Source organism: Callospermophilus lateralis, chromosome 14 (genome assembly GCF_048772815.1).
Source record: "Callospermophilus lateralis isolate mCalLat2 chromosome 14, mCalLat2.hap1, whole genome shotgun sequence".
Lineage (NCBI taxonomy): Eukaryota > Metazoa > Chordata > Mammalia > Rodentia > Sciuridae > Callospermophilus > Callospermophilus lateralis.
The window spans coordinates 108,669,631-108,694,543 of record NC_135318.1 but is presented as its reverse complement, the minus strand read 5'-3'; the positions used below and the strand labels follow the sequence as shown (position 1 = coordinate 108,694,543).

Here is a 24,913-nt window from a genome sequence, read left to right as displayed (position 1 = left end):
CAAAATAGCCCCCAGGGTCCATTACCAAGCCATACAGCAAAGTCTGGGACAAAGATTAACTGACACACCCAGGAGAGACAGATACCAGACACTCTCCTGCAGAAAGAAAAATGTCCATTCTCCAAAGGATTATGACAACCCAGAGTCCACACAGCATGCCAGACGCAGCATTCAGGACAGAATGCAGACTTTCCCAACATACAGAGATGCAGTGATGTGAAAACAGTTCTCAAAGGAAGGGGCAGAGGCCAGCCAGACTCCAGCCCAGACATGGGAGGCGTCAGGTGCTGGCCCTAAAGCCCTGTTTAACAGCACTCCACGTGAGAAAGGAAAACACTCCTGAGATTAACGGAAAGATGGAGAAACCCCCCAAAGTCTGTCCTGTGGGAGGACCCTTCAGGTATGTGAAAACAAAGACATTCTCAGGAGAAAGGGAGGTGAGAGAGATTCCAGGAGATCTGTCTTGAGGCCGTGACCAGGGTACTCTTCAGGCACAAGAGGGGACCAGAAGGAAAGGTGGCCCCAGGAGTGTTCATGTCACAAGACAGAGAGCCACCTCCTCTAGGTCCTGCAATTCATCTAACCCATCGTGTTGCACACAGGACACCTGTGAAAAGTGAGCACCATGGGCATCATTGATGGTCACTTTAAATAAACGCTGAATCCTTAGAGTTCTCTTCTATTGATAAAAGTAGCAGGAGAATGGTGGCAGCGTCTATATGTTCCATGTATTTGGAAAATACATATAGAAGGTAGATACCGCTAGAGTCTGATTGTCATGCACCTGTGTTCATTTCATTGAAATATTCCCAAGACTGAAAATCCAGGGGACTTAATGGATTAAAACATGTATGAAAAGCAGAATTTGTAAATTACTGAGTGAGACTTCCTCTGGTTTCCTTTCTTGGCTCCCTCACCTTCTGCAGCCACATGAGGCCCCTGTGACACATTGCCCATTTATCTCATGTGACTTCATGTCATGTTCATCTTTTTCAGTTCTGGCGATTGAACCTAAAGGTGCTTACCAGTGAGTTACACCCAGCCCCTCTTTTATCATTTTTGATTTGTTCTTCTTAGTTATACATTATAGTAGAATGTGTTTTGAAATATATATGGAGAAGAACTTCTCCTTCTTCTGGTTGTATATGATGTGTAATTACATTGGTCATATAATCATGTATGCATATAGGACACCCCTTCTGTATAAATTTTGAGACAGTCTCACTATATCTCTGAGGCTGCATTGAGGTTGCAGTCCTCATGCCTAAGCAGCCTGAATCTCTGGGTTTACAAGTGAGACCACCATGCTTCAGCCTGGGGATCTTCATTTTATGAGAGACTCGATTGGCTCCAAATTTCAAAACTAATTTTCTTTTGGCAAGAAAAGAGTTCCATTGTACAGCCTCCTGGCCCCAGTTGATTCTGATGGACAATCAACATTATTTTGTTCTTAATTCTTTCTCCTTATGAATGACTTTAACTTCTTTATAAAAATAACCTTTGAAGAGCTGCAGTGTGGCTAAGTGGTCGAATGCTCACCTAGCAGGGGTGAGGGACTGGATCTGATCCCCAGCACCACACAAAAATAAGTAAATAAAAATAATGGTAATGTGTCCACCTACAACTAAAACAATATTAAAAAATAAACTGTGAAAAGCACAAGATAAGGTTGACCATCATAATCACCCACAGAAGTCGATCTGTGCCTGGGACATAAGGAGCGCAGAGGCCTAGGGAGGCCAGAGAAGCCTGGGAACAGCAGTGGAGCTTCCAACCATCAGGCTCACGTTGACAGAAGACAGCGCTGGCCTGCACGCCTGCCTGTCTTCTTACACGCTGGTGGCTACTTCTCTATGTGACCTGAGAGCCGAGGAGTTCCACTAGGCAGATGTTCTGTGGGTAGCCCTGGGAGGCCCTGGCCCTCTAGAAACAGCTGCACCTTGGTGTGTTCCTGAGATCTCAGGTGCTGAGAGATGCTCTTGTGAATATGGACTTTCTGTCACACAAACAAAATCCTATTAAGAATCCTAACATAAAGGATGAATAGAGACCTGGAAATCGGAAACTTATGGTCCAGTTCCCCAAACCAATCTTGAAACGAAACTCTAGTGAAGCAGAAGATGTCATGTAGGGGACCAGGGGTTCCCGAGGGTGCTGCCCAGGAGAAGGACTGGAGAATGTGGAGCCTGACAGAGCCTTGCGTCTTTTTTGTTCTTACCACTTGAGTTTAAAAAATAGTGATCCACACCTTTTCTAACCTGAACACAGTTCCCAAATGGGAAACTTTGCTATAGATTTTTACATTTTATGGAGAGGTATTTACCCCTCTGAATGCCTCTTCATAGACTGTAACTCATGGTAGAAAACAGATCTGTGGCTTGGTTCAGACCTCTCCTGGTGTGCTGAATTCCAGCCTGTGAGCTGGATCCTGTGAACACTTGGAGGTGGCAGTGCTTGCTGGATGCTCTCTGACACCATATCTGGTTGCTTTCAACCTCTCAGTATTTGCCTTCCAATGTGTCTCCTCCATGTGGTCTAACAGAGCATCCAGGCAGGTGAGTGGCTAGGGGAAACCTGCTGTGGTGCAGGAAAGACTGACCACAGTGAGCAAGCAGGCAGTGTGAGGGGTGTGTGGACACCCTTCTGGGGTGCAAGGATGACAGTGTGAGGGGTGTGTCTAGACCTGCTGGGGTGCAGGGAAGACCGACCCTCAGTGAGCAAGCAGGCAGTGTGAGGGGTGTGTGGACACCCTTCTGGGGTGCAAGGATGACAGTGTGAGGGGTGTGTCTAGACCTGCTGGGGTGCAGGGAAGACAGTGACAGTGAGCAAGCAGGCAGTATGAGGGGGCTGTCTAGTCCTGCTGGGGTGCAGGGAAGACCGACCCTCAGTGAGCAAGCAGGCAGTGTGACGGGTGTGTGGACACCCTTCTGGGGTGCAAGGATGATAGTGTGAGGGGTGTGTCTAGACCTGCTGGGGTGCAGAGAAGGCTGATGCAGAGTGAGCAAGCAGGCAGTGTGAGAGTTGTGTCTAAACCTGCTGAGGTGCAGGGAAGACTGACCCTCAGTGACCACGCAGGCAGTGTGAGGGGTGGGTCTAGAACTCATGGGGTACAGAGAAGACAAACACAGTGACCAAGCGGTCATTGTGAGGTTTGTGTCTAGACTTGCTGGAGTGCAGGGAACACTGAGTCACAGCTACCAAGCAAGCAGTGTGAGGGGGGTGTCTAGACCTGCTAGGGTGCAGGGAAGACAGTGACAGTGAGCAAGCAGGCAGTGTGAGGGGATGTCTAGACCTGCTGGTTTGCAGGGAAGAGAGCCACAGAGAGCAAGCAGGCAGTGTGAGATGAATGTGGACATCCTTTTGGGGTTCAGTGAAGAGTGACCCTCCGACAGCAAACAGGCCGTGTGAGGGGCATACAGACACCTGCTGGGATGCAGAGTAGGCTGACCCAGCTTAGCAAAGGTTCATGGGGTGGTGAGGCAGACACTGGCTGAGTGTCCACACAGTGGATGCGCTGGAGTGCAGTTCAGGAGAAACACCCCACATGTTTCGAATCACGGGTTTGCCCTTGTATCCTAGGTTGAGAGAGTCACAGGTGAGCAATACGTGTCCCAGGTAGACTTCAGAGCTGCCAGGCCTCAGCGGCTTCCTCCAGTCCACGGGGCGCGTGGGGCTTTGACAACCCTGACTCCTTTCTGGAGTGAGTTCTGCCCTTGCCTTCTTCCTCTTTCAGGAGTGACAGTTTCTCTCAAGCCTCAAGGACTCCATTCCAGACGAGGAGTGACATGGCCAGCCAGAAGCTTGCCCAGGGCCAGGGGCACTGTGTTAGCGGGATCAGTGGTCATGTCCAAGACCTCAGTATCCAGTCCAGGCCTCAGAGGCACAGCCTGGACTTCAGGTGTCTCAGTGGCCGTTTCTCCCAGCACCTGACCTCCACCAGCCACACCACAGCCATTCCCACACGTCCTGAGAGACACAGGGAGGATTCATCCCGCTGCACAGCACTCAGCGTCACCCCACTCTCAGCCTTCCAGATCCTGAGGAGACCCATGATGGACAGACGCCGCAGCACCATGGCAGCAGCTGCTCCAGGCAGTAACGTCATGGCCGCCCCACGCCAATCCCACCCCACAAGCCAGGTAGAAGCACCTCAGCAGAGCTGTCCTTCACAGGACCCGGTGGTCAGGAAGAAGGAGAGAGCCTTGTTTTCTGCTGCCACCATGCCCAGACACAGAGACTTCCCTGCAGTGGACAGCAGCCTCCTTCCACAAGGTCAGTGTCAACCCCAGCTTGGCCAGGGGAGTGGGAGGAAGGACAGGGTACTCACTGTCTGCTGGCCCTCAGCACCCAGGCCCCAGGCAGACATTTGGGTGACTGACATTTGGGAGGCAGGCCTTCCAGGCCACCCCAGCTGTTTCTGGGAGAAGCTCCTGCTCACTGAGGGAGACTGGCCCTCCTAGTTAGCCACAGTGAGTGTCACAGGCTTCACTGTGGCTCAAGTCTTAGCATTTCATTCATTTACAAACCAAACCAAAGACTTAAAAGAAATCCACCTCAGTCCAGATTGTACTCATACAACAACATGAGAAACTAAGGGTGATTTCTGAGACACTTACCTCTGCATGGAGAAGTCTGAACCTCTCTTTGAGGCCCTTCCTCCCACGGCCACGGGTTTTCCCTGGGTGCACTCCAGGTCTGGGGCTCCTCATCTTCTTGATGCAGGAGCAGTATCGGGTCCTCCCACTGTCACTCCCCCTGAGAACCTGCGACCTGCACAGCCTCCGTTCTTCCAGCCTGCTGCGTAGGGGAGTGGGCAGGACAGAGCTTCATCTCCCCTTCATGTGAGGCCTGAGGTCAGGACACATACTCAGCACCCTCAGAGGCAGAGACGACTCAGCCCCAGGGCCCTGGCATCTGGTTTGGAGCTCTGTGCTCCTGCCCCTGGCCTGGAACTGAGGCAGAGGTTTTTGAAAACAAGCTCCTGCCCCCCCCCCCAGAATTCCCCTCCAGCAGGGAAGACAGAACACACATAGATGAACCTGTGCCCATGTGTTCAGTGTGGCTGGTGGGGGCTGCACAGGCCTCAACCTGGCGTTGCCCACTGTGCTGGTCAGGCTGGGCAAGCAGGATGGTAGGTGAGAGGGGAAGTGAATGAGAGAAGGCAGAAGTCAAGGGGTCTCTGTAGATTGCAACTGGGGCACTCCCTGTGTCTAGGAGGGACTCCCAGACTCTCTGTGCTGGGCAGGATGTGTCAGAGGTGAACCATGTGGGGAGGGTCAGGGCCTGTGTCCTCTGGAGGACTAGTGAGACCCAGAGTGACTGAAGGGCATGGGAAGGTCCATGCAGAACCAGCTGGGGCCACCTTGGTCTGATTTCCTCTGTCACAGCTACCTTCCCTGAGGCCTGCAAGCACTCCCCACGGGGCATGGAGAGAGCAGGACCCTCTGCTGAGTCCAGGAGCCTTGGAGCCAGCATTCACCAGGTGAGTGGGCTTGGAATGTCTCTGCAGACTGGACAGGTGTAAGTCCACACCCCAAGAGCTGTCAGTACTCCCCACTGCTGGGAGCTCCCTCAAAGGATCCTGTCTGGGCTCCTACCTCAGGTCAGGGCCCTGGTCAGTGCACAGTCCCTAGATTGGAAGGACTGAGGCACTGGCACCTTGACTCAGCTGGTGGTCAGAGCAGGAAAGCCAGGGTGGTGCTACTCCCTGCAACAGCCTCATTCACAGAGTCTCAACTAGAATAGGAATGGCGCAGCAGAGGATGAGTCGGTGGAAGGCTCAGATGTGTACCAAGGTGACAACAAGCAGATTGGTGCCCGAGGACTGTGAAATGCCTGCTGGTAGGGCCAGGGCTGAGCAGGCAGCTGAGCTGTGCACCTCCACTGCAGCTTGTGACCTGTGCTGAAAGCTGCTGGGCATGCACCATGGCCCAGAGCCCACCTTCCAGGGACAGGACTGCCCACAGGATACCTCCCCTGATCAGCTCTGGGAGGCTGGCAGGGCTGGTGAGGCTGGAGGCACATACTGCCCATGCAGTCTGCAGCCAGGGCTGTCCATGCCCAGTGGGCCTCAGGGCTGGGTGGACCCAGCCACTAGGAGCATTTTACAGGAGACTTTCCCCAGATGCTGGATCCAGGAAAGCTGGAAGAGACTTAGACAATCCCCCTCTTCCCATTCCCACTTGTCTCCCTGCCTGGTCTCTGCAGGCTCCACAGTACAGTGTGGCCAACCCAGTGGTGGCTGTCTTGACTTGAATATGGATTTTCACCTCCTCCTTGTTTCTTCTGGTCAGTAAAGGCTGTTTCTTCACTGTCTTCTCTCCAGCCAGCAGGAGTGGATGTGGGCCATCTGAATCATGCTGCGTCTGAAGGTGACTACCTGCCCAGGAGCCCAGATCCCTTCACCCTGCAGGCCATGCAGAGAACAGGTGGGAATTCCCCTAATGTCCATCATCCCAGAACCCAGGGAGCCTCAGTTTGGCTCTCATAGCTGCTCACATGAAGCCCTTCCATCACACAAAGGTCTTGTAAGATAGAGTGAGATCCCACCCCCCTATGTTGAGTATAGCCTCAAGCTAGGCTGGCATGGTAAGTCCACTCTTTTCTGTCCCATATCTGGACAATACCCAGGATCTGTTGCTTTATTAGGTACCATATGGATCCTGGACGTGGGGTTTGGACATTGGGTAAATCACTGAACCTCAGGCGTGTTTCTTATCTGTGAGATAGGGAACCTGCCTGCCCCTAGGTTTGTGGAAGGAGAACTCTAGTGCAGCAGCTGGGGCCCTGCAGTCAGATATGGCCACTGCGTGAGCCAGGAGGAAGGGCTCCAAGCCCCAGGTCTGCAGTTCCTGGTTCTGTAGGCCAAGGGCCACTGACACGTGTCCAGGGGAGGAACAGGAGCAAGGGCACCAGCAGAAAGAGCCATGAGTCTGGCCAGCAGCCACTTGGTCCCAGTGTGTGAGCTCAAGCTGCAGGGCCTGTGGAGCCACCGTCCTCCAGAGTTGGTTAGCCAGCCTGCCCAGGAGGGTGGGGAGTGGTACCAGTGACCAGTCCACTTCAGATGCAGCCTCTTGATTCATTTTATAAAATCATAAGCCTGGGAAGAGAAAACCTGTGGTTAAACCATGTGTTTTATTTTGGATCTGGACATGTGGGTACCATAGAAAATAAGAAAAACATATTTGGTGAGAGACAGTGAAGTGGTTGGGACCAACAAAGATGGCAGTGGTCCTTGCAGAAGGAGTTGTCTGGGCAACATCTCTGGCCGTAGCTGCTGTCTGGCTGGCAGGGGTTTGTGTGAAGTAGGGGGCAGTGACCCTGAGCTAGAGCCTGGCCCTGTTGGGCCTTCACACCACCTCATGGTGGGACAGGTCCAGCCTGCGGTTTCCACAGTGCCCCTGGATCTCAGCACTGCCTGAGCAGGACCTGAGAACCCTGTCAATGTCCAGTCCCACGTAGGGTCTAAGCTACAATTTGTACCCTGGGCCTGCAGCAAGGAGCTCTGGAACCCAGCCCTGGGCCAAACTTTATGACATTTTCCTCCCCTGCCAGGTCCCACTGATGATTGGCTCAAGCAACTGGAACTTGGATCAGGACAGACCTTGGGGCCTCATCCCCTTCAGGCAGATCATGGGGTTCCCCTGCCTGGCTCACCACCCCCAACTGTGCTTCTGCCCATCCCATCCTGGACCAGCTTAGCCCATTCCGCATCTGCGCATGGTACACAACTTCTGGGCTCTGGTCATGTTGGCCTCCAAAATCTAGGGAATACCTGCTTCTTGAGTGCTGTGCTCCAGTGCTTGAGCAGCACGCGGCCGCTCCGAGACTTCTGTCTACGAAGAGACTTCCGTCCAGAGGTGCCTGGAAGGGGCCAGGACCGGGAACTTATCGAAGCCTTTGCAGATGTGATTGGTGCCCTCTGGCACCCCAACGCCTGTGAAGCTGTGGATCCTACTGAATTCCAAGCTGTTTTCCAGAAATACGTTCCCTTCTTCTCTGGAAACAACCAGCAGGATGCCCACGAGTTCCTGAAACTCCTCATGGGGCGACTACACCTTGAACTCCACAGACAAGGTTGCCGGACTCCACCCATCTTGGCCAGTGATCCAGCTCCCTCTCCGTCTCTCAGAGAGACTCTGCTCAAAGAACCCGAGTTACGTGACGACGATCGAGCCGACCTCATGTGGAAGCATCACCTGGAACGGGAGGATAGCAAGATTGTGGACCTGTTTGCGGGCCAGTTGAAAAGTTGTCGCAGGTGCCAGGCCTGTGGGTATCGCTCTATGACCTTTGAGGTTTTTTTTGATCTGTCCCTGCCCATCCCCAAGGAAGGGTTTTCTGGGGAGAAGGTCTCTCTGTGGGATTGTTTCAATCTTTTCACCAAGGAAGAAGAGATAGAGTTGGAGAATGCCCCAGTGTGCGACCGATGTTGCCAGAAAACACAGAGTACCAAAAAGTTGACAATACAAAGGTTCCCCTCCATCCTCATTCTCCATCTGAACCGATTCTCCACCTCCCCAGGCACCATCACGAAAATTTCAGTGGATGTAGACTTCCCCCTGCAGCAGATGAGCCTCGAGGACTTTACCAGTGACAGAACTGTGAGCCCTGTTTATGAGCTTTATGCCCTGTGCAACCACTCAGGCAGTGTCCACTCTGGCCACTACACAGCCCTGTGCCGAAGCCAGACTGGTTGGCATGTCTATGATGACTCTTGTGTCTCCCCTGTAAGTGAAGATCAAGTGGCATCCAGTGAAGGCTACGTGCTGTTCTACCAACTAACGAGGGGCCAGCCCAGTGCTTGGGACAGCCCCCATAAGCCCTGCCATCTGTGAAACCCTGAAAACACCCTGAAGTCCCAGGGTCCCCATTGACCTGAGCTATCTTTTTTTCTGTATTTTTATATGGGGAGCAGGGTGGAGTGGATGTGGTTCCCATTTTTATTTTTATTTTTTTAACTAAAATGTACCTTTCCATCTGGAGGCTCCCTTTTCACCCAGCCCTGTGTACAGAGCTTCCCAGACTTCTGCCCATGTACAGCCCCTATAAACTCTGAAACTTAACTTTTTTGTGAATAAATTAAGAAAAAAAATATTTGGGAACCCAAAGAACAGTGTGAGGCTCTGCCGTATTTTCCCCACGTGAGGCTGGAGTGCCCATGAGGGCCTCCATGAACTTGCTGTGTGTCTGCCTTTGTGTGCTGTTGCTATTACTGGTCACTGATTTCCTGCTCATGTTCTAGCAAATCCAGCTGACCTGGCTCTGTGTGACAGCATCCCCAGCCAGCCTTTCTCCCAGTCACCCAGGGCCCTGGGAGCAGGCATGTTTGGAGGGTTGGTGGGGAGTGACATGGTGGGGCTGTGGCTTACCTGAGGGTCAGGAAGGCTGGACATGAACCACAGCTGCTGTTGGCTGAAACACCTCCTGAGGCTGGGTGACCTGGTCTGGAAAGGGACAGTTGTGTCCCAGATCAGCTCTTAGTCTGGGATGGAGTAGAGCTCAGGCCAGCTGGAGGTCAGCGCATGGAGCTGAGACTCCTTGTCCTTCCACAACAGCTGCACCGAGGTCTTCAGTTCTTCTCAGGACCTGTGTCCCCCCTACACACACACACACACACACACACACACACACACACACACAGAGGATCACCAGCCTGCAGCCCGGAGACAGCAAGGGAACGCTCATCCTTGCTGTGAGCCCCCTAGGGCCCAGTCCCGGTGGTTCTGCTCACTGGCCTTAGCCCAGGCTCCCGTCTACTTTGGGGTAGAGTCTGGCTGCAAGTCCTTGCTGATCACAGAGGACCATCATTAGCGGTGGAGGTCTTTATTCCAGGATGAAAATGAGTTACTCAGAAAGGTATTTATCCTTTTCCAGTTTTCTTAGTTGAGAATGGGGTAATGCTAACATTAATGAGATTTATTTCTCACCACTGAGTGGAAGAACTTTGTGCACTCTATTTAAGGTACAATAAATCATGACATTTTCCTATGTAATAGGTGAATCAGGGTACAATTACTAGACCTGTGTGAGTGCTGGACACTGTGATCTCTCATCATTCTGATTTTTTTCTTTTCCCAAATTATTTACACATATCTACTGATCAAACACAAAATCGAGGGAGATCCCCAATACGGTTCCAGCATGTCTCTATGCATAAGTCCCCACACTTCTTAACCGATGTGCTGCGAATTCTAGTCATTTTCTTCCCCTGCAATCTAAGCCCCAGATCCTCAATCCAGGAGTCAGCCTGGTCCCTCAATGTTCATTGTCCAAATTGATGGCCTGGGAACTCGGAATGAACTAAGTTGAGTAGATCATAAGGCTTCCTTCTTTGCTGTGCCATGTCTCAGGAATTGATCTCTTGTTTCCTGCTACCCATTGACTTGAAAATTATTGTTTCCTCTCTCTCTCTCCATATTCTCATTTTAAGTGACAAGGTAAATCTAGTTTGCTACTGTATATTGGACATAATTTGAAGATTGGGTTAGTTTTTCACTGTCTCCATTGAAGATGGATTCAAGATAGTCAATCTTATAGACATCTTTTATAAGGGAACAATATAAAAGATTATCATATTTAACACACATGACTGATGACTGAGATTATGTACAAATTATTTGACATGCACATGCTTCCGTCTCTCTTGGGTAAAACTTCATGTGTGATACGAGAACTTAAATACTTCAGAGTAACATAAACTATGTATTTTTCATTTTTGCATCCCACACATGATTTTCCAAAGCACTTTGCTCATATTTGGTGCCAAATACTGTGTCCTTTCCTCAAGTTTCTTTTCATACACATTATGTATCATAAAATTCTTCCTAACACTTTGATTTAAAAAATCAATGACAATATATTCAAACATTTCAAATTAGCCATATTTTTCATAGGTATTTTTAATTTAACAGGTTAAAATTTTAGCAAAAGTGAGGTGCTAAGCAACTCAGTGAGATCCTGTCTGTAAAGAAACTATAAAATAGGACTGGGGATGTAGCTCAGTGGTTGAGTGCCCTTGGGTTCAAACCCTTTTACCCCCAAAAAATGTAAAATGTTGTTTTCATACAAGTGGACTCTCCTAGTTCCAAAGCTTCAAAAATATTCAGGAGAGCATTTATTATCTAAATACTAAGTGATTTTCTATGATAAACCTTATTTACTTTTAAAATATTTATTGAATTTCCTAAATAAATATTGCTCAACATTAATATAAAGTTAAAAAAATGTAAAATCAAACAAGTGTTGATGATTTTAGTATTATATTTTCCTTGGCTCAATATTTTAAACATGCAATCCTTTCAACATTGTGTTAATATATTTTCTCTCAAGATTTTTATGTATATTATGGATGTATAATTTTTTTTCTATTCAAAATTAGCCAGGTGTTTCTTCCTCTGTACAGTGGGATGATAGTACAGACATCCTCATAATATGATTAGGAGTAAAAATTGAGAGAATTCCTGCCAGGCTACCAAAAATTGATAGTGATGGTGATGATGTTATCATTGTGGTTATTTTGATAACAATTGAGTATTATATTTGTGCGTGTGTGAGTGTGTGTGTGTGTGTGTGTGTGTGTGTTACTAGGGTCATGAATATGCTAGGTGAGTACTATATTACTGGGCTAAGTCCCCAGTCTTTTTTTTTTTTCTACATATTTTGAGATGGCCTTGCTGAGTTGCCTAGACTGGCCTCAAACTTGTTGTCTTCTTGCCTCAGCCTCCTGCAGAGGTGGCATTATAGACATGCACCATCATGCCTGTTTGGTATTACAGCTTTTAAAAGTTTTCATTTACTATCATGAACACTAGGTCAGAGATCTATATGACCTTGAAAATATGATTTTGGATGATTGTGTCATATCTATATTACATACTACAATTGAATCTTTTATTTTTTTTATTTTTCAAGTTAAAAGTGAAAAAGGAATGTTGGGTTTTTCCATCCTCAGATGATTTGTAAATCAGAATAAAACATCGACATTTTTGAAGCCAGATTTAAAGTTAGGTAGTCAGTGTGGTCAGGTAAATCGGGTCTAATATCGAGTGAAATCTAAAATGGAGGCCATGCTGGGAATGACTCAGGGAAAACGCAGGACAACTCATGGAATGTTAATGAAGTCCTGAAAAGGCCCTGGGCCAAAGTCCACCTCAAAGAAGTGTTAATGGAGCCCGGGAAACAGCCCCAACAGACTTGGAGATAGCCCATCCCAAAAGGTGATAATTAAGCCCACCTGTAGGCCTCCAACCTACATTCCATCACTGAAAGAACTATAAAAAGGGGAAAGAACAGCCCTTCCATGGATTCCCACCTTTTGGGTCCCCTTCTTCCTCCGGGAGAAGTCTTTTCTGCTGTCCTTTAATAAGTTTCTAATTTCTACTCTGACCTTGCCTCGGCGTGTGCTTTCTGGTGTTATTCTTCAACATTGGGGAAGCAAGAACAACCTTATGACTCCCTGTAGGGAGGGGGTCAATTCCTGCCACAGGAAAACCCTGGAGGCAGGGCAGGTTCTTGGTAAGATGGAGGGCTCTCTGGTGGGCTGCAGAGCACCTCACACAGGCCTTGGTCTGCTGCCTGGGTTCAGTAGGGCCGCGGTACCTCATCTGCCCCATTCCCAGCTGCCTCCACCACTGCCCATGGCCCTGGTCTATGCCCACGTGCTTTTGTTCTGCCTGGACGCCAGACACTCCAGAGGCAGGTGCTGTCACTTCTTGGGGCTCACCAGGGCAGAAGGGGAACTGCCTCCCTGGGGCATCTCTTCCAAGGGTTTCATTTCCACCTGGTTCCCTGTCTTCTACCAGAACCCAGTACCACATGGGCTCAGCCTCTTCCCCACAGACCAGTGGGCTCCACTCATGCCCTCTGGATGCGTGAGTATCTGGGCTCCACTTTGTGCTTTGAGAGTTGACTCTTTAGTCCTTTGAAGGCCTTCTAAAAGATCAGGGGTGGAAAAAATGCCTTGTGAGCTCTAAGATTGGCTCGTGCCAGGAGGCTGGATAAATGCTAGCTGGGAATATTTTAGCTCCAGCCTCACAAAGATGCCTCTGACTGACACATTGTGTTAGAAGGGTTTGCCAGTAGAATTGCTTGCACTTCCCATCTCTAGAAGATTGGCAAGACCTAGCAGACATTTGTACTAGAGCAAAGGAGTCTTCTCTGAATACCTATCTATGCAAGCTCTAAGGCCAAGGAGAGGATAGTTTGCCCCAAGAAGAGTCCTTACAGTGTCAGGTGACAATTGTGGTTCTTTGTGTTTCTTCTTTGCAGAAACAAATTCTTCCTCAGCCTTTCACGGTTTTGGACATCTAATAAGCACTGGGAACAGAAAGTCTGGATGGGCTGAAGGGTTTTAATAGGGATACCTCAGAGCAATCTTCATGGGATAAACTAGATTACTAGTCTGGTGTGAAACAGCTCCCTGGAGACTCTTGTTTCCTCCAGGAAGCCATGTCCCATCACATGTGTGGGTGTCTGTAGTCGGGGGGACATTAAGGGGTTCAATCATTGAAGAATAGAAATGTCTCACAAGCTTGTTAAAGACCAACCGAGAACTGTGAAGCACTTTACAAAAGCAGTGAGAATGCTGAATACAAAATCCATCTACACTGTGTCCTCATCACTGATTTGACTCTCATCTTCCAGAAATGTCTTGCCATCTGGTTGGTATAGGCATTTCTTCTTGTCCTACAGAACCACAGAGCTCAGCCAGAGCTGAAGTCAGAGAAGGCTCCAGCCCTGAAGCCAAGAAAAGCTAAGGGTTTAACATCACCATCGGTTCAGAGAGCGAGGAGGAGGAGGAGGAGGAGGAGGAGGAGGAGGAGGAGGAGGAGGGGGAGGAAGAGGGGGAGGGGGAGGGGGAGGGGGAGAGGGAGGGGGAGGGGAGAGGAGGAAGAGGAGGAGGGGGAGGGGGAGGAGAGGGGAGGAGGAGGGGGAGGGGGAGGGGAAGAGGAGGAGGGGAGGGGGAGGAGGAGGGGGAGGGGGAGGGGAGAGGAGGAAGAGGGGGAGGGGGAGGAGGAGGAGGAGGAGGAGGAGGAGGCTGTCAAAGCCAGTAAGAGCCCTGCATGTGGGTTGTTGCTAGGGGACTTAGGCCCCCCAGATTGGCCCCCATCCTTGGTGCTAGTGGGGATCCAGCTGGTTCTAAGAAGTGCCTGCATGAACCAGCACCGTCAGAGACAGTTCACTGCTGCTGTCCTTAATGTTACTGATCACTCATGGTTATGTTCAAGACCAAATGAGAACTATAAAAGCACTTTAATAAAGGATTGAAAATGCAGAATACAAAATTATATTCTGCACCCTTGGGAAGGCCAGTGGGATAGTGGATTTTTTGGGTGCGAAACCCTCCTAGGTTCTCCCCTAGTGGGAGTCCTGGGAAGACCAAACCTTTTAATGGGAGAGATTTAAAAGCCATAACAGATCTGATGAGCCTTTTAGCTGTGGTGAGTCACTAGGGATGCAGGGGTAAACCCCCCAAACCAGGTGGGTCCATGTAGCATATCGTCTGCCCTTCAGAAGTACCCAGAAACTGCATTTTTTTACAAATCTTGATGGGGTGGGAAGAAGACCACATTTTCAGAAGTGCTGTTGGAAACACTATAAAGGGCTTCTCAGACCTGTCTTCTGTGTGGACCTGGGGGCTTTCTCAGGAGTCCTGATCTCCTCCCTCATACTGGTCTGGAGGGCTGTGCCAGGCATTGGTCTCTGAGCACCAGCACAGTGATTCTGTACATGCCACTGCTTTCCCTTCTCCTGACATCAAGTCTCCCTGCGCTTTCACAGCAGCAGCCATGACTCTCCAGAGCAAGGGCTATGTCTCCTGGGCATGGTGTTACCATTTTTTTTTTTTTGCTTACATAAAACACAGTTTCCTAATTTTTTCACCTTCTTGAATTCTTTAATATGATTTTTGATTTCAAAAGAAAGGCAGGATTCATTATAAAGTATACACTATACGATTCAGAAGCATATGAGGCAGCAGGATCAGAAGTTCGAGGCTGGCTTGCTAACACAGTGGGACCATGTTTCAAAATTTTAAAAAAAGGATGTTGCTCAGTTGTAGAGCACTTGTGTGGCAACCTTCACAACAGGGGAGGAGGAGCTTAATTGAATTTAGAATGTTGGAAAATTGCTTGGAAAAAGAAAAAGAAAAAAATCATCCATACTCTCTTCATCTATAATTAAGTAAATTATTATTTTACTTATTTATTCTCAGACTGCTTTGAAATGTGTTTGAGATCACACTGAATATATATATATATATATATATATATATATATATATATATATAACTTCAACTTCTTAATTTATAAAGGCAAAACAAGTACACTTTGAACTAGAAAAAGCATATACAAGGAATCTGGAAGATTTATTTTTCTCCTGCTTCCTTTTGTTCATTGCATGTGTCTATTGGGGGGTGCCCTGTAAAACTCCCTCTCTTCTGTATAGGCTCAAATGAGTGTTCGCTATTGAAAGCATGAGTACAAACTTATGCATTAAACAGAAATGGTCAAATTTGTTAATGACTGCCTAAGCAAATTTTTACTTTACTTTTTCATGCTGGGGATTGAACCCAGAGGTGCTGAGCCACTGAGTCACATCCCCAGCCAATTTTTATATTTTCTTTTGAGAAAGGGTCTCACAAAGTTGCTGAGGCTGGTGATGAACGTGCAGTCTTCCTGCCTCAGCCGCTCAACTTGCTGGGATTACAGGAATGTGCCAATGGCCTGGCTTGGCTATGCAATTTTTTAAAGCTCTGATAATGGAATTTTAAATATACTTTTTGAAAGAGGCCACATTGAGGAAAATATGTTGAAGTATGAGTGGGCAAAATGACAGGATTTCGGGAAGAGTAAATGAGACAAAGATGAAATAAAGTTGGTTACAAGGTGATAATGGACTGAGCTGGGTGGTTCAGTATTCCTCCCCTCTACTTATGAATTTCTTTAAAGTATTCCATCAGTATAGAAAGAAATAGACATGGAGACAAGTTCCAGGAAAAGAAGATTATGTATTCCTCTCAATAACATTCTTTTTAGCAAATTAGTAATCGTTTTCTTTCTATCTGAGATCGAATCTATAAAATCAACAACTATTTTGTTGCATGAATTATGGTTCAGCGACTTCTGCATTGGAAGTCATTTGAATTCCAGGTAGCTTTCCCTAGAGACGAGGGCTGACTGCCTGACTAGCAAGCCTTTTTCTTTTCTTGTGTCTGCTATGGGGGTGGGGGGTTGAGGGAAGATCACCTGGAAGCCCCAGGCCTCAAGAGTGCTAGGTGAATGCCCCATGACAGGACTTTATACCCCGCTCCACTGTCCTTACTTGCAAGCGACTTTCAGGGCTATGGTGTGGTGTCCTTTGTGAAGGGAACCCACCAGTGTTGTGCAGTGTTGGTGATAGTTGGTGGCAGGGAGGTGACCCAGTTATTTCTTTCTGGGGCCATGATGTTTCATGCAACCGGGGAGCAGAGACCCTCAGGATAGGAACACAGAGCTTCCGTGTTCTCTGACAGCCATGGCTAATAGATTGCAGTTCTTTCCCAAATTGGACATGAGCCTTTGCTTCTCCCAGCAGCCCCAGGCTTTCAGTAGCAAAAGAGTTGTTTGTTTGTTTTTTCTCATTGAACGACTTATTTTTAATTTTTTAATTTTATTTTTTTTTTTACATTTGAATTAGATGGGATTTAATTTCTCATTTTTCTGAGTGTACAGGTTCAGAATCACACTGCTCATGCAGTCACGTGTATATACATAGCAATAATAATGCCTATTTTATGCTGCTGTCCTTCCTTTCCCCACTACCCTTCCCTCCCCTCCTATCACTTCTCTCTACCCAATCTAATGTGACACACTTCTTTTTTTTCTCCTCACATCCTCATACATGTGTTCTGTATATTGAACAGGGTTTCTTTCCATCTTCCATGCAATTCCCCTTCTCCCTCCCTTTCCCTCCCACCTCTCTTCCCTATCTAGAGGTAATATTCTTCTCATGCTCTTCCTCTCTCCCCCATTTTGAGTCTCCCACCTTATATCAGAGAAGACATTTGGTATTTATTTTTTAGGGATTGGCTAACTTCACTTAGCATAATCTGCTCTAATGCCATCCATGTCCCTGCAAATGCCATGATCTTATTATTTTTTAGTGCTGAATAATATTCCATCGTGTATAAATGCCACATCTTTTTTATCCATTCATCCATTCAAGGGCATCTAGGTTGCTTCCACAGTCTAGCTATTGTGAATTGTGCTGCTATAAACATTGATGTGGCTGTGTCCCTGTAGTATGCTGTTTTTAGGTCTTTTGGGTATAGTCTGAGAAGGGGAATAGTTGTGTCAAATGGTGGTTCCATTCCAAGCTTTCCAAGGAATCTCCATACTGCTTTCCAAATTGGCTGCACCAATTTGCAGTCCTACTAGCAATGTATGAGTGTACATTCCCCCCCCGCATCCTCACCAGCACTTGTTGTTGTTTGACTTCATAATGGCTGCCATTTTTACTGGAGTGAGATGGTATCTTAAAGTAGTTTTAATTTGCATTTCTCTGATTGCTAGAGTTGGTGAGCATTTTTTTCGTGTATTCATTGATTGATTGTTCAGGTCCTTGGCCCATTTGTTGATTGGATTATTATTAATTTTTTTGGGGTGTCTAACTTTTTGAGTTCTTTGTGTACCCTAGAGATTAGAGCTCTGTCTGATGTATGAGGGGGGAAATTTTGTTCCCAGGATGTAGGCTCCCTATTCACCTTCATATTATTTCTCTTGCTGAGAAAAAGCTTCTCATTTTGAATTTGTCCCATTTGTTGATTCTTGGTTTTAACTCTTGTGCTATAGGTGTCTTATTAAGGAACTTGGGGCCTAACCCCACATGATGGAGATGAGGGCCAAATTTTTCTTCTATTAGACACAGAGTCTCTGGTTTGATTCCTAGATCCTTGATGCATTTTGAGTTAACTTTTGTGCATGGTGAGAGAAAGGGATTCAATTTCATCTTGTTGCATATGGATTTCCAGTTCTCCCAGCATCATTTGTTGAAGATGCTATCCTTCCTCCATTGCATGTTTTTAGCACCTTTGTCTAATATAAGATAGTTGTAATATTGTGGATTGGTCTCTGTGTCCTCTATTCTGTACCATTGGCCCACCCGCCTGTTTTGGTGCCAGTACCATGCTGTTTTTGTTACTATTGCTCTGTAGTATAGTTTAAGATCTGGTGTAGTGATACCACCTCTTTCACTCTCCCTGCTTAGAATTGCTTTAGCTATTCTGGGTCTCTTATTTTTCCAGATGAATTTCATGATTGCTTTTTCTATTTCTGTGAGGAATGCCATTGGGATTTTGATTGGAATTGCATTGAACCTGTATGGTGCTTTTGGTAATTTGGCCATTTTAATAATATTAATTCTGCCTTTCCATGACAAGGTATATCTTTCCATCTTCTAAGGTCTTCTTCTATTTCTCTCTTTAAGGTTCTATAGTTTTCATTGTATAGATCTTTCACCTCTTTTGTTAATTTGATTCCCAAGTATTTTAATTTTTTTGAGGATATTGTGAGTGGGGTAGTTTTCCTCATTTCCATTTCAGGGGATTTGTCACTGATATACAGGAATGCCTTTGATTTATGGGTGTTGATTTTATATCCTGCCAGTTTGCTGAATTCATTTACTAGTTCTAGAAGTTTCTTGGTAGAATCTTTTGGGTCTGCTATGTATAGGATCATATCATCAGCAAATAGTGCTAGTTTAAGTTCTTCTTTTCCTATAGTTATACCTTTAATTTCTTTCATCTATCTGATTGCTCTGGCTAGTGCTTCCACCACTATGTTGAATAGAAGCGGTGAGAGAGGGCATCCCTGTCTTGTTCCAGATTTTAGAGGGAATGCCTTCAATTTTTCTCTGTTTAGAATGATGCTGGCCTGAGGCTTAGTGTAGATAGCTTTTATAATATTGAGGTATGTTCCTGTTATCCCTAGTTTTTCTAGTGTTTTGAACAGAAAGGGATGCTGTATTTTGTTGAATGCTTTTTCTGCGTCTATCAAGATGATCATATGGTTGTTATATTTAACTCTTTTGATGTGATGAATTACATTTATTGATTTCCATATGTTAAACCAGCCTTGCATCTTGGGGATAAACCCCACTTGATCATGGTGCACAATCTTTGATATGTTTTGCATCTGATTTTCCAGAATTTTATTGAGGATTTTTGCATCTATATTCATTAGAGATATTTGTCTGAAAATTTCTTACTTTTATGTGTCTTTGTCTGGTTTTGGAATCAGGGCGATGTTGGCCTTGTAAAATGAATTTGGAAGTACTCCCTCTTTTTCTATTTCCTGAAATAGATTGAAGAGTATTGGTATTAGTTCTTCTTTAAAGGTCTTGTAAAACTCTGCTGTATATCCATTCGGTCCTGGGTTTTTCTTGGTTGATAATCTTTTGATGACTTCTATTTCCTCATTTGATATTGGTCTGTTTAAGTTGTGTATACCTTCCTTACTCAATCTGGGCAGATCATATGACTCAAGGAATTTACCGATGTCTTCACTATCTTCTATTTTATTGGAGTATAAGGTATCAAAATAATTTCTAATTATCACAGTATTTCTGAAGTGTCTGTTGTGATATTGCCTTTTTCATCCCATATGCTAGTAATTTGGGTTGTATCTCTTCTTCTAGTTGTTAGCATGGCTAAGAGTCTGCCAATCTTATTCATTTTTTCAAAGAACCAACTTTTAGTTTTGTCAATTTTTTCATTTGTTTCTTTTATTTCGATTTCATTGATTTCAGCTCTGATTTTAATTATTTCTTACCTTCTACTGCATTTGCTACTGATTTGCTCTTCTTTTTTTAGAACTTTGAGATGTAGTGTGAGATCATTTATTTGTTGGCTTTTTCTTTTTTTGAGGAATGAACTACATGCAATGAATTTTCCTTTTAATACTGCTTTCATAGTGTCCCATAGATTTTGATATGTTGTGTCTGTGTTTTTATTTATCTCTAAGAATTTTTTAATTTCCTCCTTGATGTCTTCTGTAACCCATTATTCATTCAGTAGCATATTGTTCATTCTCCAGGTGATGTATGAATTTTTCTTCCTTATTTTATCTTTGATTTCCAAAATTCATTCCATTATGATCAGATAAAATGCATGGTAATATCCTACTCCTTTATATTTGCTAAGAGTTGCCCTATGGCATAATATACAGTCTATTTTTGAGAAGGATCCATGTGCAGCTGAGAAAAAAGTGTATCCGCTTGATGTTGGTTTATATATTCTATATATGTCAATTACATCTAAGTTATTGTGTTATTGAGTTCTATGTTTCTTTATTCAACTTTTGTTTGGAATATCTGTCCAGTGGTGAGAGAGATGTGTCAAAGTCACCATTGACTATTGTGTTGTGGTCTATTTGTTTCTTGAACTTGAGAAGAGTTTGTTTGATGAACACAGCTGCACCATTGTTTGGGGCATATATATTAATGATTTTACAGGAATGCCTTTGATTCATTGGTGGTGAATGGTTCCCTTTAGCAGTATGTAATGTCCTTCTTTATACATTTTGATTAACTTTGGCTTGAAGTCTATTTTATTTGATATGAGGATGGACACCCCTGCTTGCTTCTGAGGTCCATGTGAGTGGTATGATTCTTCCCAACCTTTCACCTTCAGTCTGTGCATGTATTTTCCTAATAGATGAGTCTCCTGAAGGCAGCATATTGTTGGATTTTTTTTAATCCAGACTACTAGCCTATGTCTTTTGATTGGTGAGTTTAAGCCATTATCATTCAGGGTTACTATTGAGATATGGTTTGTACTTCCAGCCATGTTTGTTTATTTTTGTTATTTAACTTGATTTGTTTTTCCTCTTTGATTGGTTTTTCCCTTTACTGTACTACCTCCCACTGTTGATTTTCATTGTTGTTTTTCATTTCCTCTTCATTGATTGTTTTGCCCAGGATGCTTTGCAGTGCTGGTTTTCTAGGTGCAAATTATTTTAACTTTTGTTTATCATGGAAGGTTTTTATTTCATCATCAAACCTGAAGCTTAATTTTGTTGGATCCAAGCTTCTTGGTTGGAACCCATTATCTTACAGTGTTTGAAATACGTTGTCCCAGGATCTTCTTGCTTTCAGAGTCTGTGTTGAAAAAAATCAGCCATTAACCTAATCAGTTTACCCCTAAATGTAATCTGCCTCCTTTCTCTTGCGGCTTTTAAAATTCTCTCCTAGTTCTGTATGTTGGACATTTTCATTATAATGTGTCTTGGTGTGGATCTCTTGTAGTTTTGTACATTTGGCATCCTGTAGGCTTCTAGGATTTGGATTTCCATTTCATTCTTCATGTATGGAAAGTTTTCTAAAATTATTTCATTGAACAGAATGCTCATTCCTTTGGTTTGTACCTCTATACCTTCCTCTATCCCAATAATTCTTAAATTTGGTCTTTTAATGTTATCCCAAATTTCTTGTATGTTCTGCTTTTGGGTTCTTATCAACCTTTCTGATTTGTCTAGACTCTTTTTGAGATGATATATTTTGTCTTCATTGTCTGATGTTCTGACTTCTAATTGGTCTACTCTGCTGGTGATACTCTCATTTGAGTTTTAATTTGGTTTATAATTCCCTTCACTTCCAGGATTTCCTTTTGTTTTTTTGTATAACCTCTATCTCCCTGTAGAGTTGATCTTTTGCTTCTTGGATTTGTTTCAGTAATTCATTGTCAAAGTGATCGTTCATTGTCTGCATTTGCTGTCTAAGGTCTTCCTTGAGACTCCAGATCATCTGTAGCATGTATGTCTTGAAATCTTTATCTGACATTTTTTCTGCTGTAGCTACCAACTCCTCTTTTGTTGAGTTTTCCTGCATTGTTTGTGTTCCTTTTTTTCCTTGTTTTTTTTTTTCATGTTCACATTTCTTTCCAACTCTGTGTGACTGCTGTGTTATTCTTTTCTCCTATAAATTTGTGTTGCTTTTCTATAGCTCCAAGATCTCTCCTTGGTGATGGGAGACAATGTTTAGAGATGTTGGGTTTCATTGCAATTTAAAATAAATTAATTAGCTTCATAAAAGGCATACAGATTCTGGTGGCATATAGAGAACTGAGGGTTGGATGTAGGACTTTATGTTTATGGGGAAAGATGTGAGGATATGGGGGTTAATATATCTTAGCTACTTTGGAGGAGAACTCTAATGAAGGGGGTTATTAACAGGAGAATAGACAGGAGTATTTTGGGGTAGCTAAGTACTTGGGAGGATTATAAGAAGCATAGAAACAATTCACCTATTTGCATTTAGTAAATTACATGTAGTAGAAATAGTAATGCTTGGGATGTTGGGAGGGGAAGAGAAGGAGGAAGAAAAGTAGAAACAAAAGAAGAAGAAAGAAAAAATGCACTCCTAGAATTCTGTTTTCTTCTCTTCTAGTAGGTGGTGTTGTGCATTACAGGTTGAGTCTCTGCCCTCAGGATGTAGGAAGCAATTCGTGTGGGGCGGCTCTCCCTCCCCTGCCAGGTGTCTCTCCAATCCAGGCCTCTTTGGGTTGCTCCTGGTCTCTATCCCCCTCACTTCTCCTGCTCACCAGGCCCCAATTACTGGGACTCTTCTCCACAGCTCTGGGTTCACTCTGGGTGTGTGGTGCCCTGGCTGCTCCGTTCTTGTGGTCAACTGAGCGCTCTCTTTGTTGGGTAGTCACCAAATCATCACAGCTGTGGAGAGAGGGAGTTGGAAACCAGCAACCTGTTCTGACTTATTCCCTCTGATAGCCACGCCCACTGAGAGCTGGTGAGAATGGTTTGGGGTTATCACAACTGGGGATGTGGAGTTGGAGATCTGGCACCTTCTCAGTTTCACTGGACTGATATTCACGCCCACCGAGAGCTGGCGAGAAAGGTTTTGGTTATCACAGCTGGGGGAAGGGACAGTTGGAGATCAGACACCTTTTCAGTTTCATTCAGTTCTGATTTTCACGCCCACCGAGAGCTGGCGAGAAAAGTTTTTGAGTTATCACATCTGGGTGGAAGTGGGGACGGGGGTCGCACACCTGTTCTGTCGCCAGTCTTGCTGCCTGTTAGATCTGCCCAAAGCTGATGAGGTAGATTTTCCAAAATGGTGACCACCCGTTTTCACACTGGAGTGTCCCTGTCCAGTGAGGAGGAGGGAATAGGGCTGTTTCTCCACTAAGTCCAAACATCAGTCCTTGATCCGGTGCCCTGTGGAGACGCAGGCACTGGACCAAGTCTGTCTGGTGCATTCTATCTCCACAGAATTTGAGACTGTGCATTTCTATGCAGCCAGAACTCCAGAGCGCTCAATTCCGCCCATCTGCGGTGAGCTGCTGTTCTGCTGGCAGGGTTCCGGACGTGGAACAACTTGGAATTTCTCACGTTCTGGACTGTGTTTGAGACCAGCCATTTTTTAAACTGTCACAGGCTCCATGAAGCTTAAATTCATGGGTGGGGGGTCCTATGAGGGGGGGCATCTGTCCACTAGCTCGGGGTCACGCCAGTAATGAGTTCTCCTCTAATCCACATCCAAGAGTTGTTTATTGAAATGAAACCTGCCTGCTGTTCTTAGAGGAGAAGGCCCATGTGGCTCATCCAGGGGTGTTTGTGTCTTGTAGCCCCTAAACTTGCATCTACCAATGCCTCAGCAGTTGAGCCAGATTTGTCATAAAGCATGAAAGAAAAGGCCAAGGTGAGTGGAACCACTCTGCATGCCATCCCTGTGGGAATTGAAGTGCCCTATAGGAACAGTCCCCTAGGTCTAAAATGTGTGTTGACTAAACAGATCAGGGGGTGCACTCTGAAGGCTGAGTCACCCTTGGGCCTCAGTGCCCACTCAATCTGCCTGAGTCTGAGCACTCTGGGCTGGCTTCCTCCACAGGCCTTACCTCTGAGCTGGGTGGGTGGTCTTGCAGCCTCTTTCACACTTGGCATTTTCAGTTTCTCCTCCAAGGTTATGTGAACCAGGAGCTTCTCCGAGCCAATTCCCCGGCCTCAAAGTTCACCAAAAAGGCACACAGACTCTTTGCTTCCCATATTCTGGAGAACAAAGATGACCCATATGGCAGACTGGAATCTCAGCATGGAGGAGCCATCGTTCCCCTTGAAACAGGTAAGTCAGGGACAGTAAGCCATGGAAGGAAAAGGCAGTGAGCCTCTTTTGTCCTCCTGTAGCAATAGTGCCACCAATATGGTCCAGTCTACTACCATGGTCTCTTGAAATGAGGGGTTTGGGTCTCCAGTGAGACAGAGCAACACTCCTCAAAGTGCAGGTAGGGCCTGTCCTGACGTGTCAGCTCCCATGCTCTGGCAGCCCAGGACCCTGTGTATCCAAGAGGGGAAGCAGTTTGCAGCTATAGGAGAACATCTGCCTAATGGAAGCGGCATCCTGACTTGTGAAGTACACGGTTCTCTCTCCAGCCAGCCCTTCCGACTTTTCTTCCCAACACACACAATCATGCTGTGGATTATAGGCACTAAAGGTGACTCAGACAAAGACTGAGCTGGTAATGGACCAGCCCAAAGCAACTCTGACACACTGTAAAGCATTGACCATCCCCTGGCCACCCTGGGCTTTTAGGTATGTCTCAAGCAGGCCCTGCAGAGGGTGACGACTCCAGGACATGGCAAGGTACGGCACACAGAAAATGATCACATGGCCTTTGGAGAGAAGATTCAGGGGTCTGTGGGCACAGTCAGGCTCACTGCCCTCAGCCAGGTGTGACCTGGATGCTTACCTGTATCACTCCTAATGTGAGTACCTCCAGAGCCAGTCCACTGAGCTTTTTTGAAGAGCCCAGCATGTAAGACTTTACGCATGTTCAGCCCAGAATGGTGTAGATCTCTGACTAGGTCAGAGGCTGTGGTCTGAGGCAGTGTCGAGACCCAGGCTTTGATCTTCAAGATACAGCTTC

The 24,913-nt window shown here is 45.9% G+C and overlaps 1 pseudogene; it reads right to left on the bottom strand.

Moving 5' to 3' along the window:
• Positions 1-13,602: 13,602 nt before the first annotated feature.
• The window catches only part of LOC143380092 (leucine-rich repeats and immunoglobulin-like domains protein 1), a 69,326-nt pseudogene continuing 58,015 nt past the window's right edge, over positions 13,603-24,913 (bottom strand).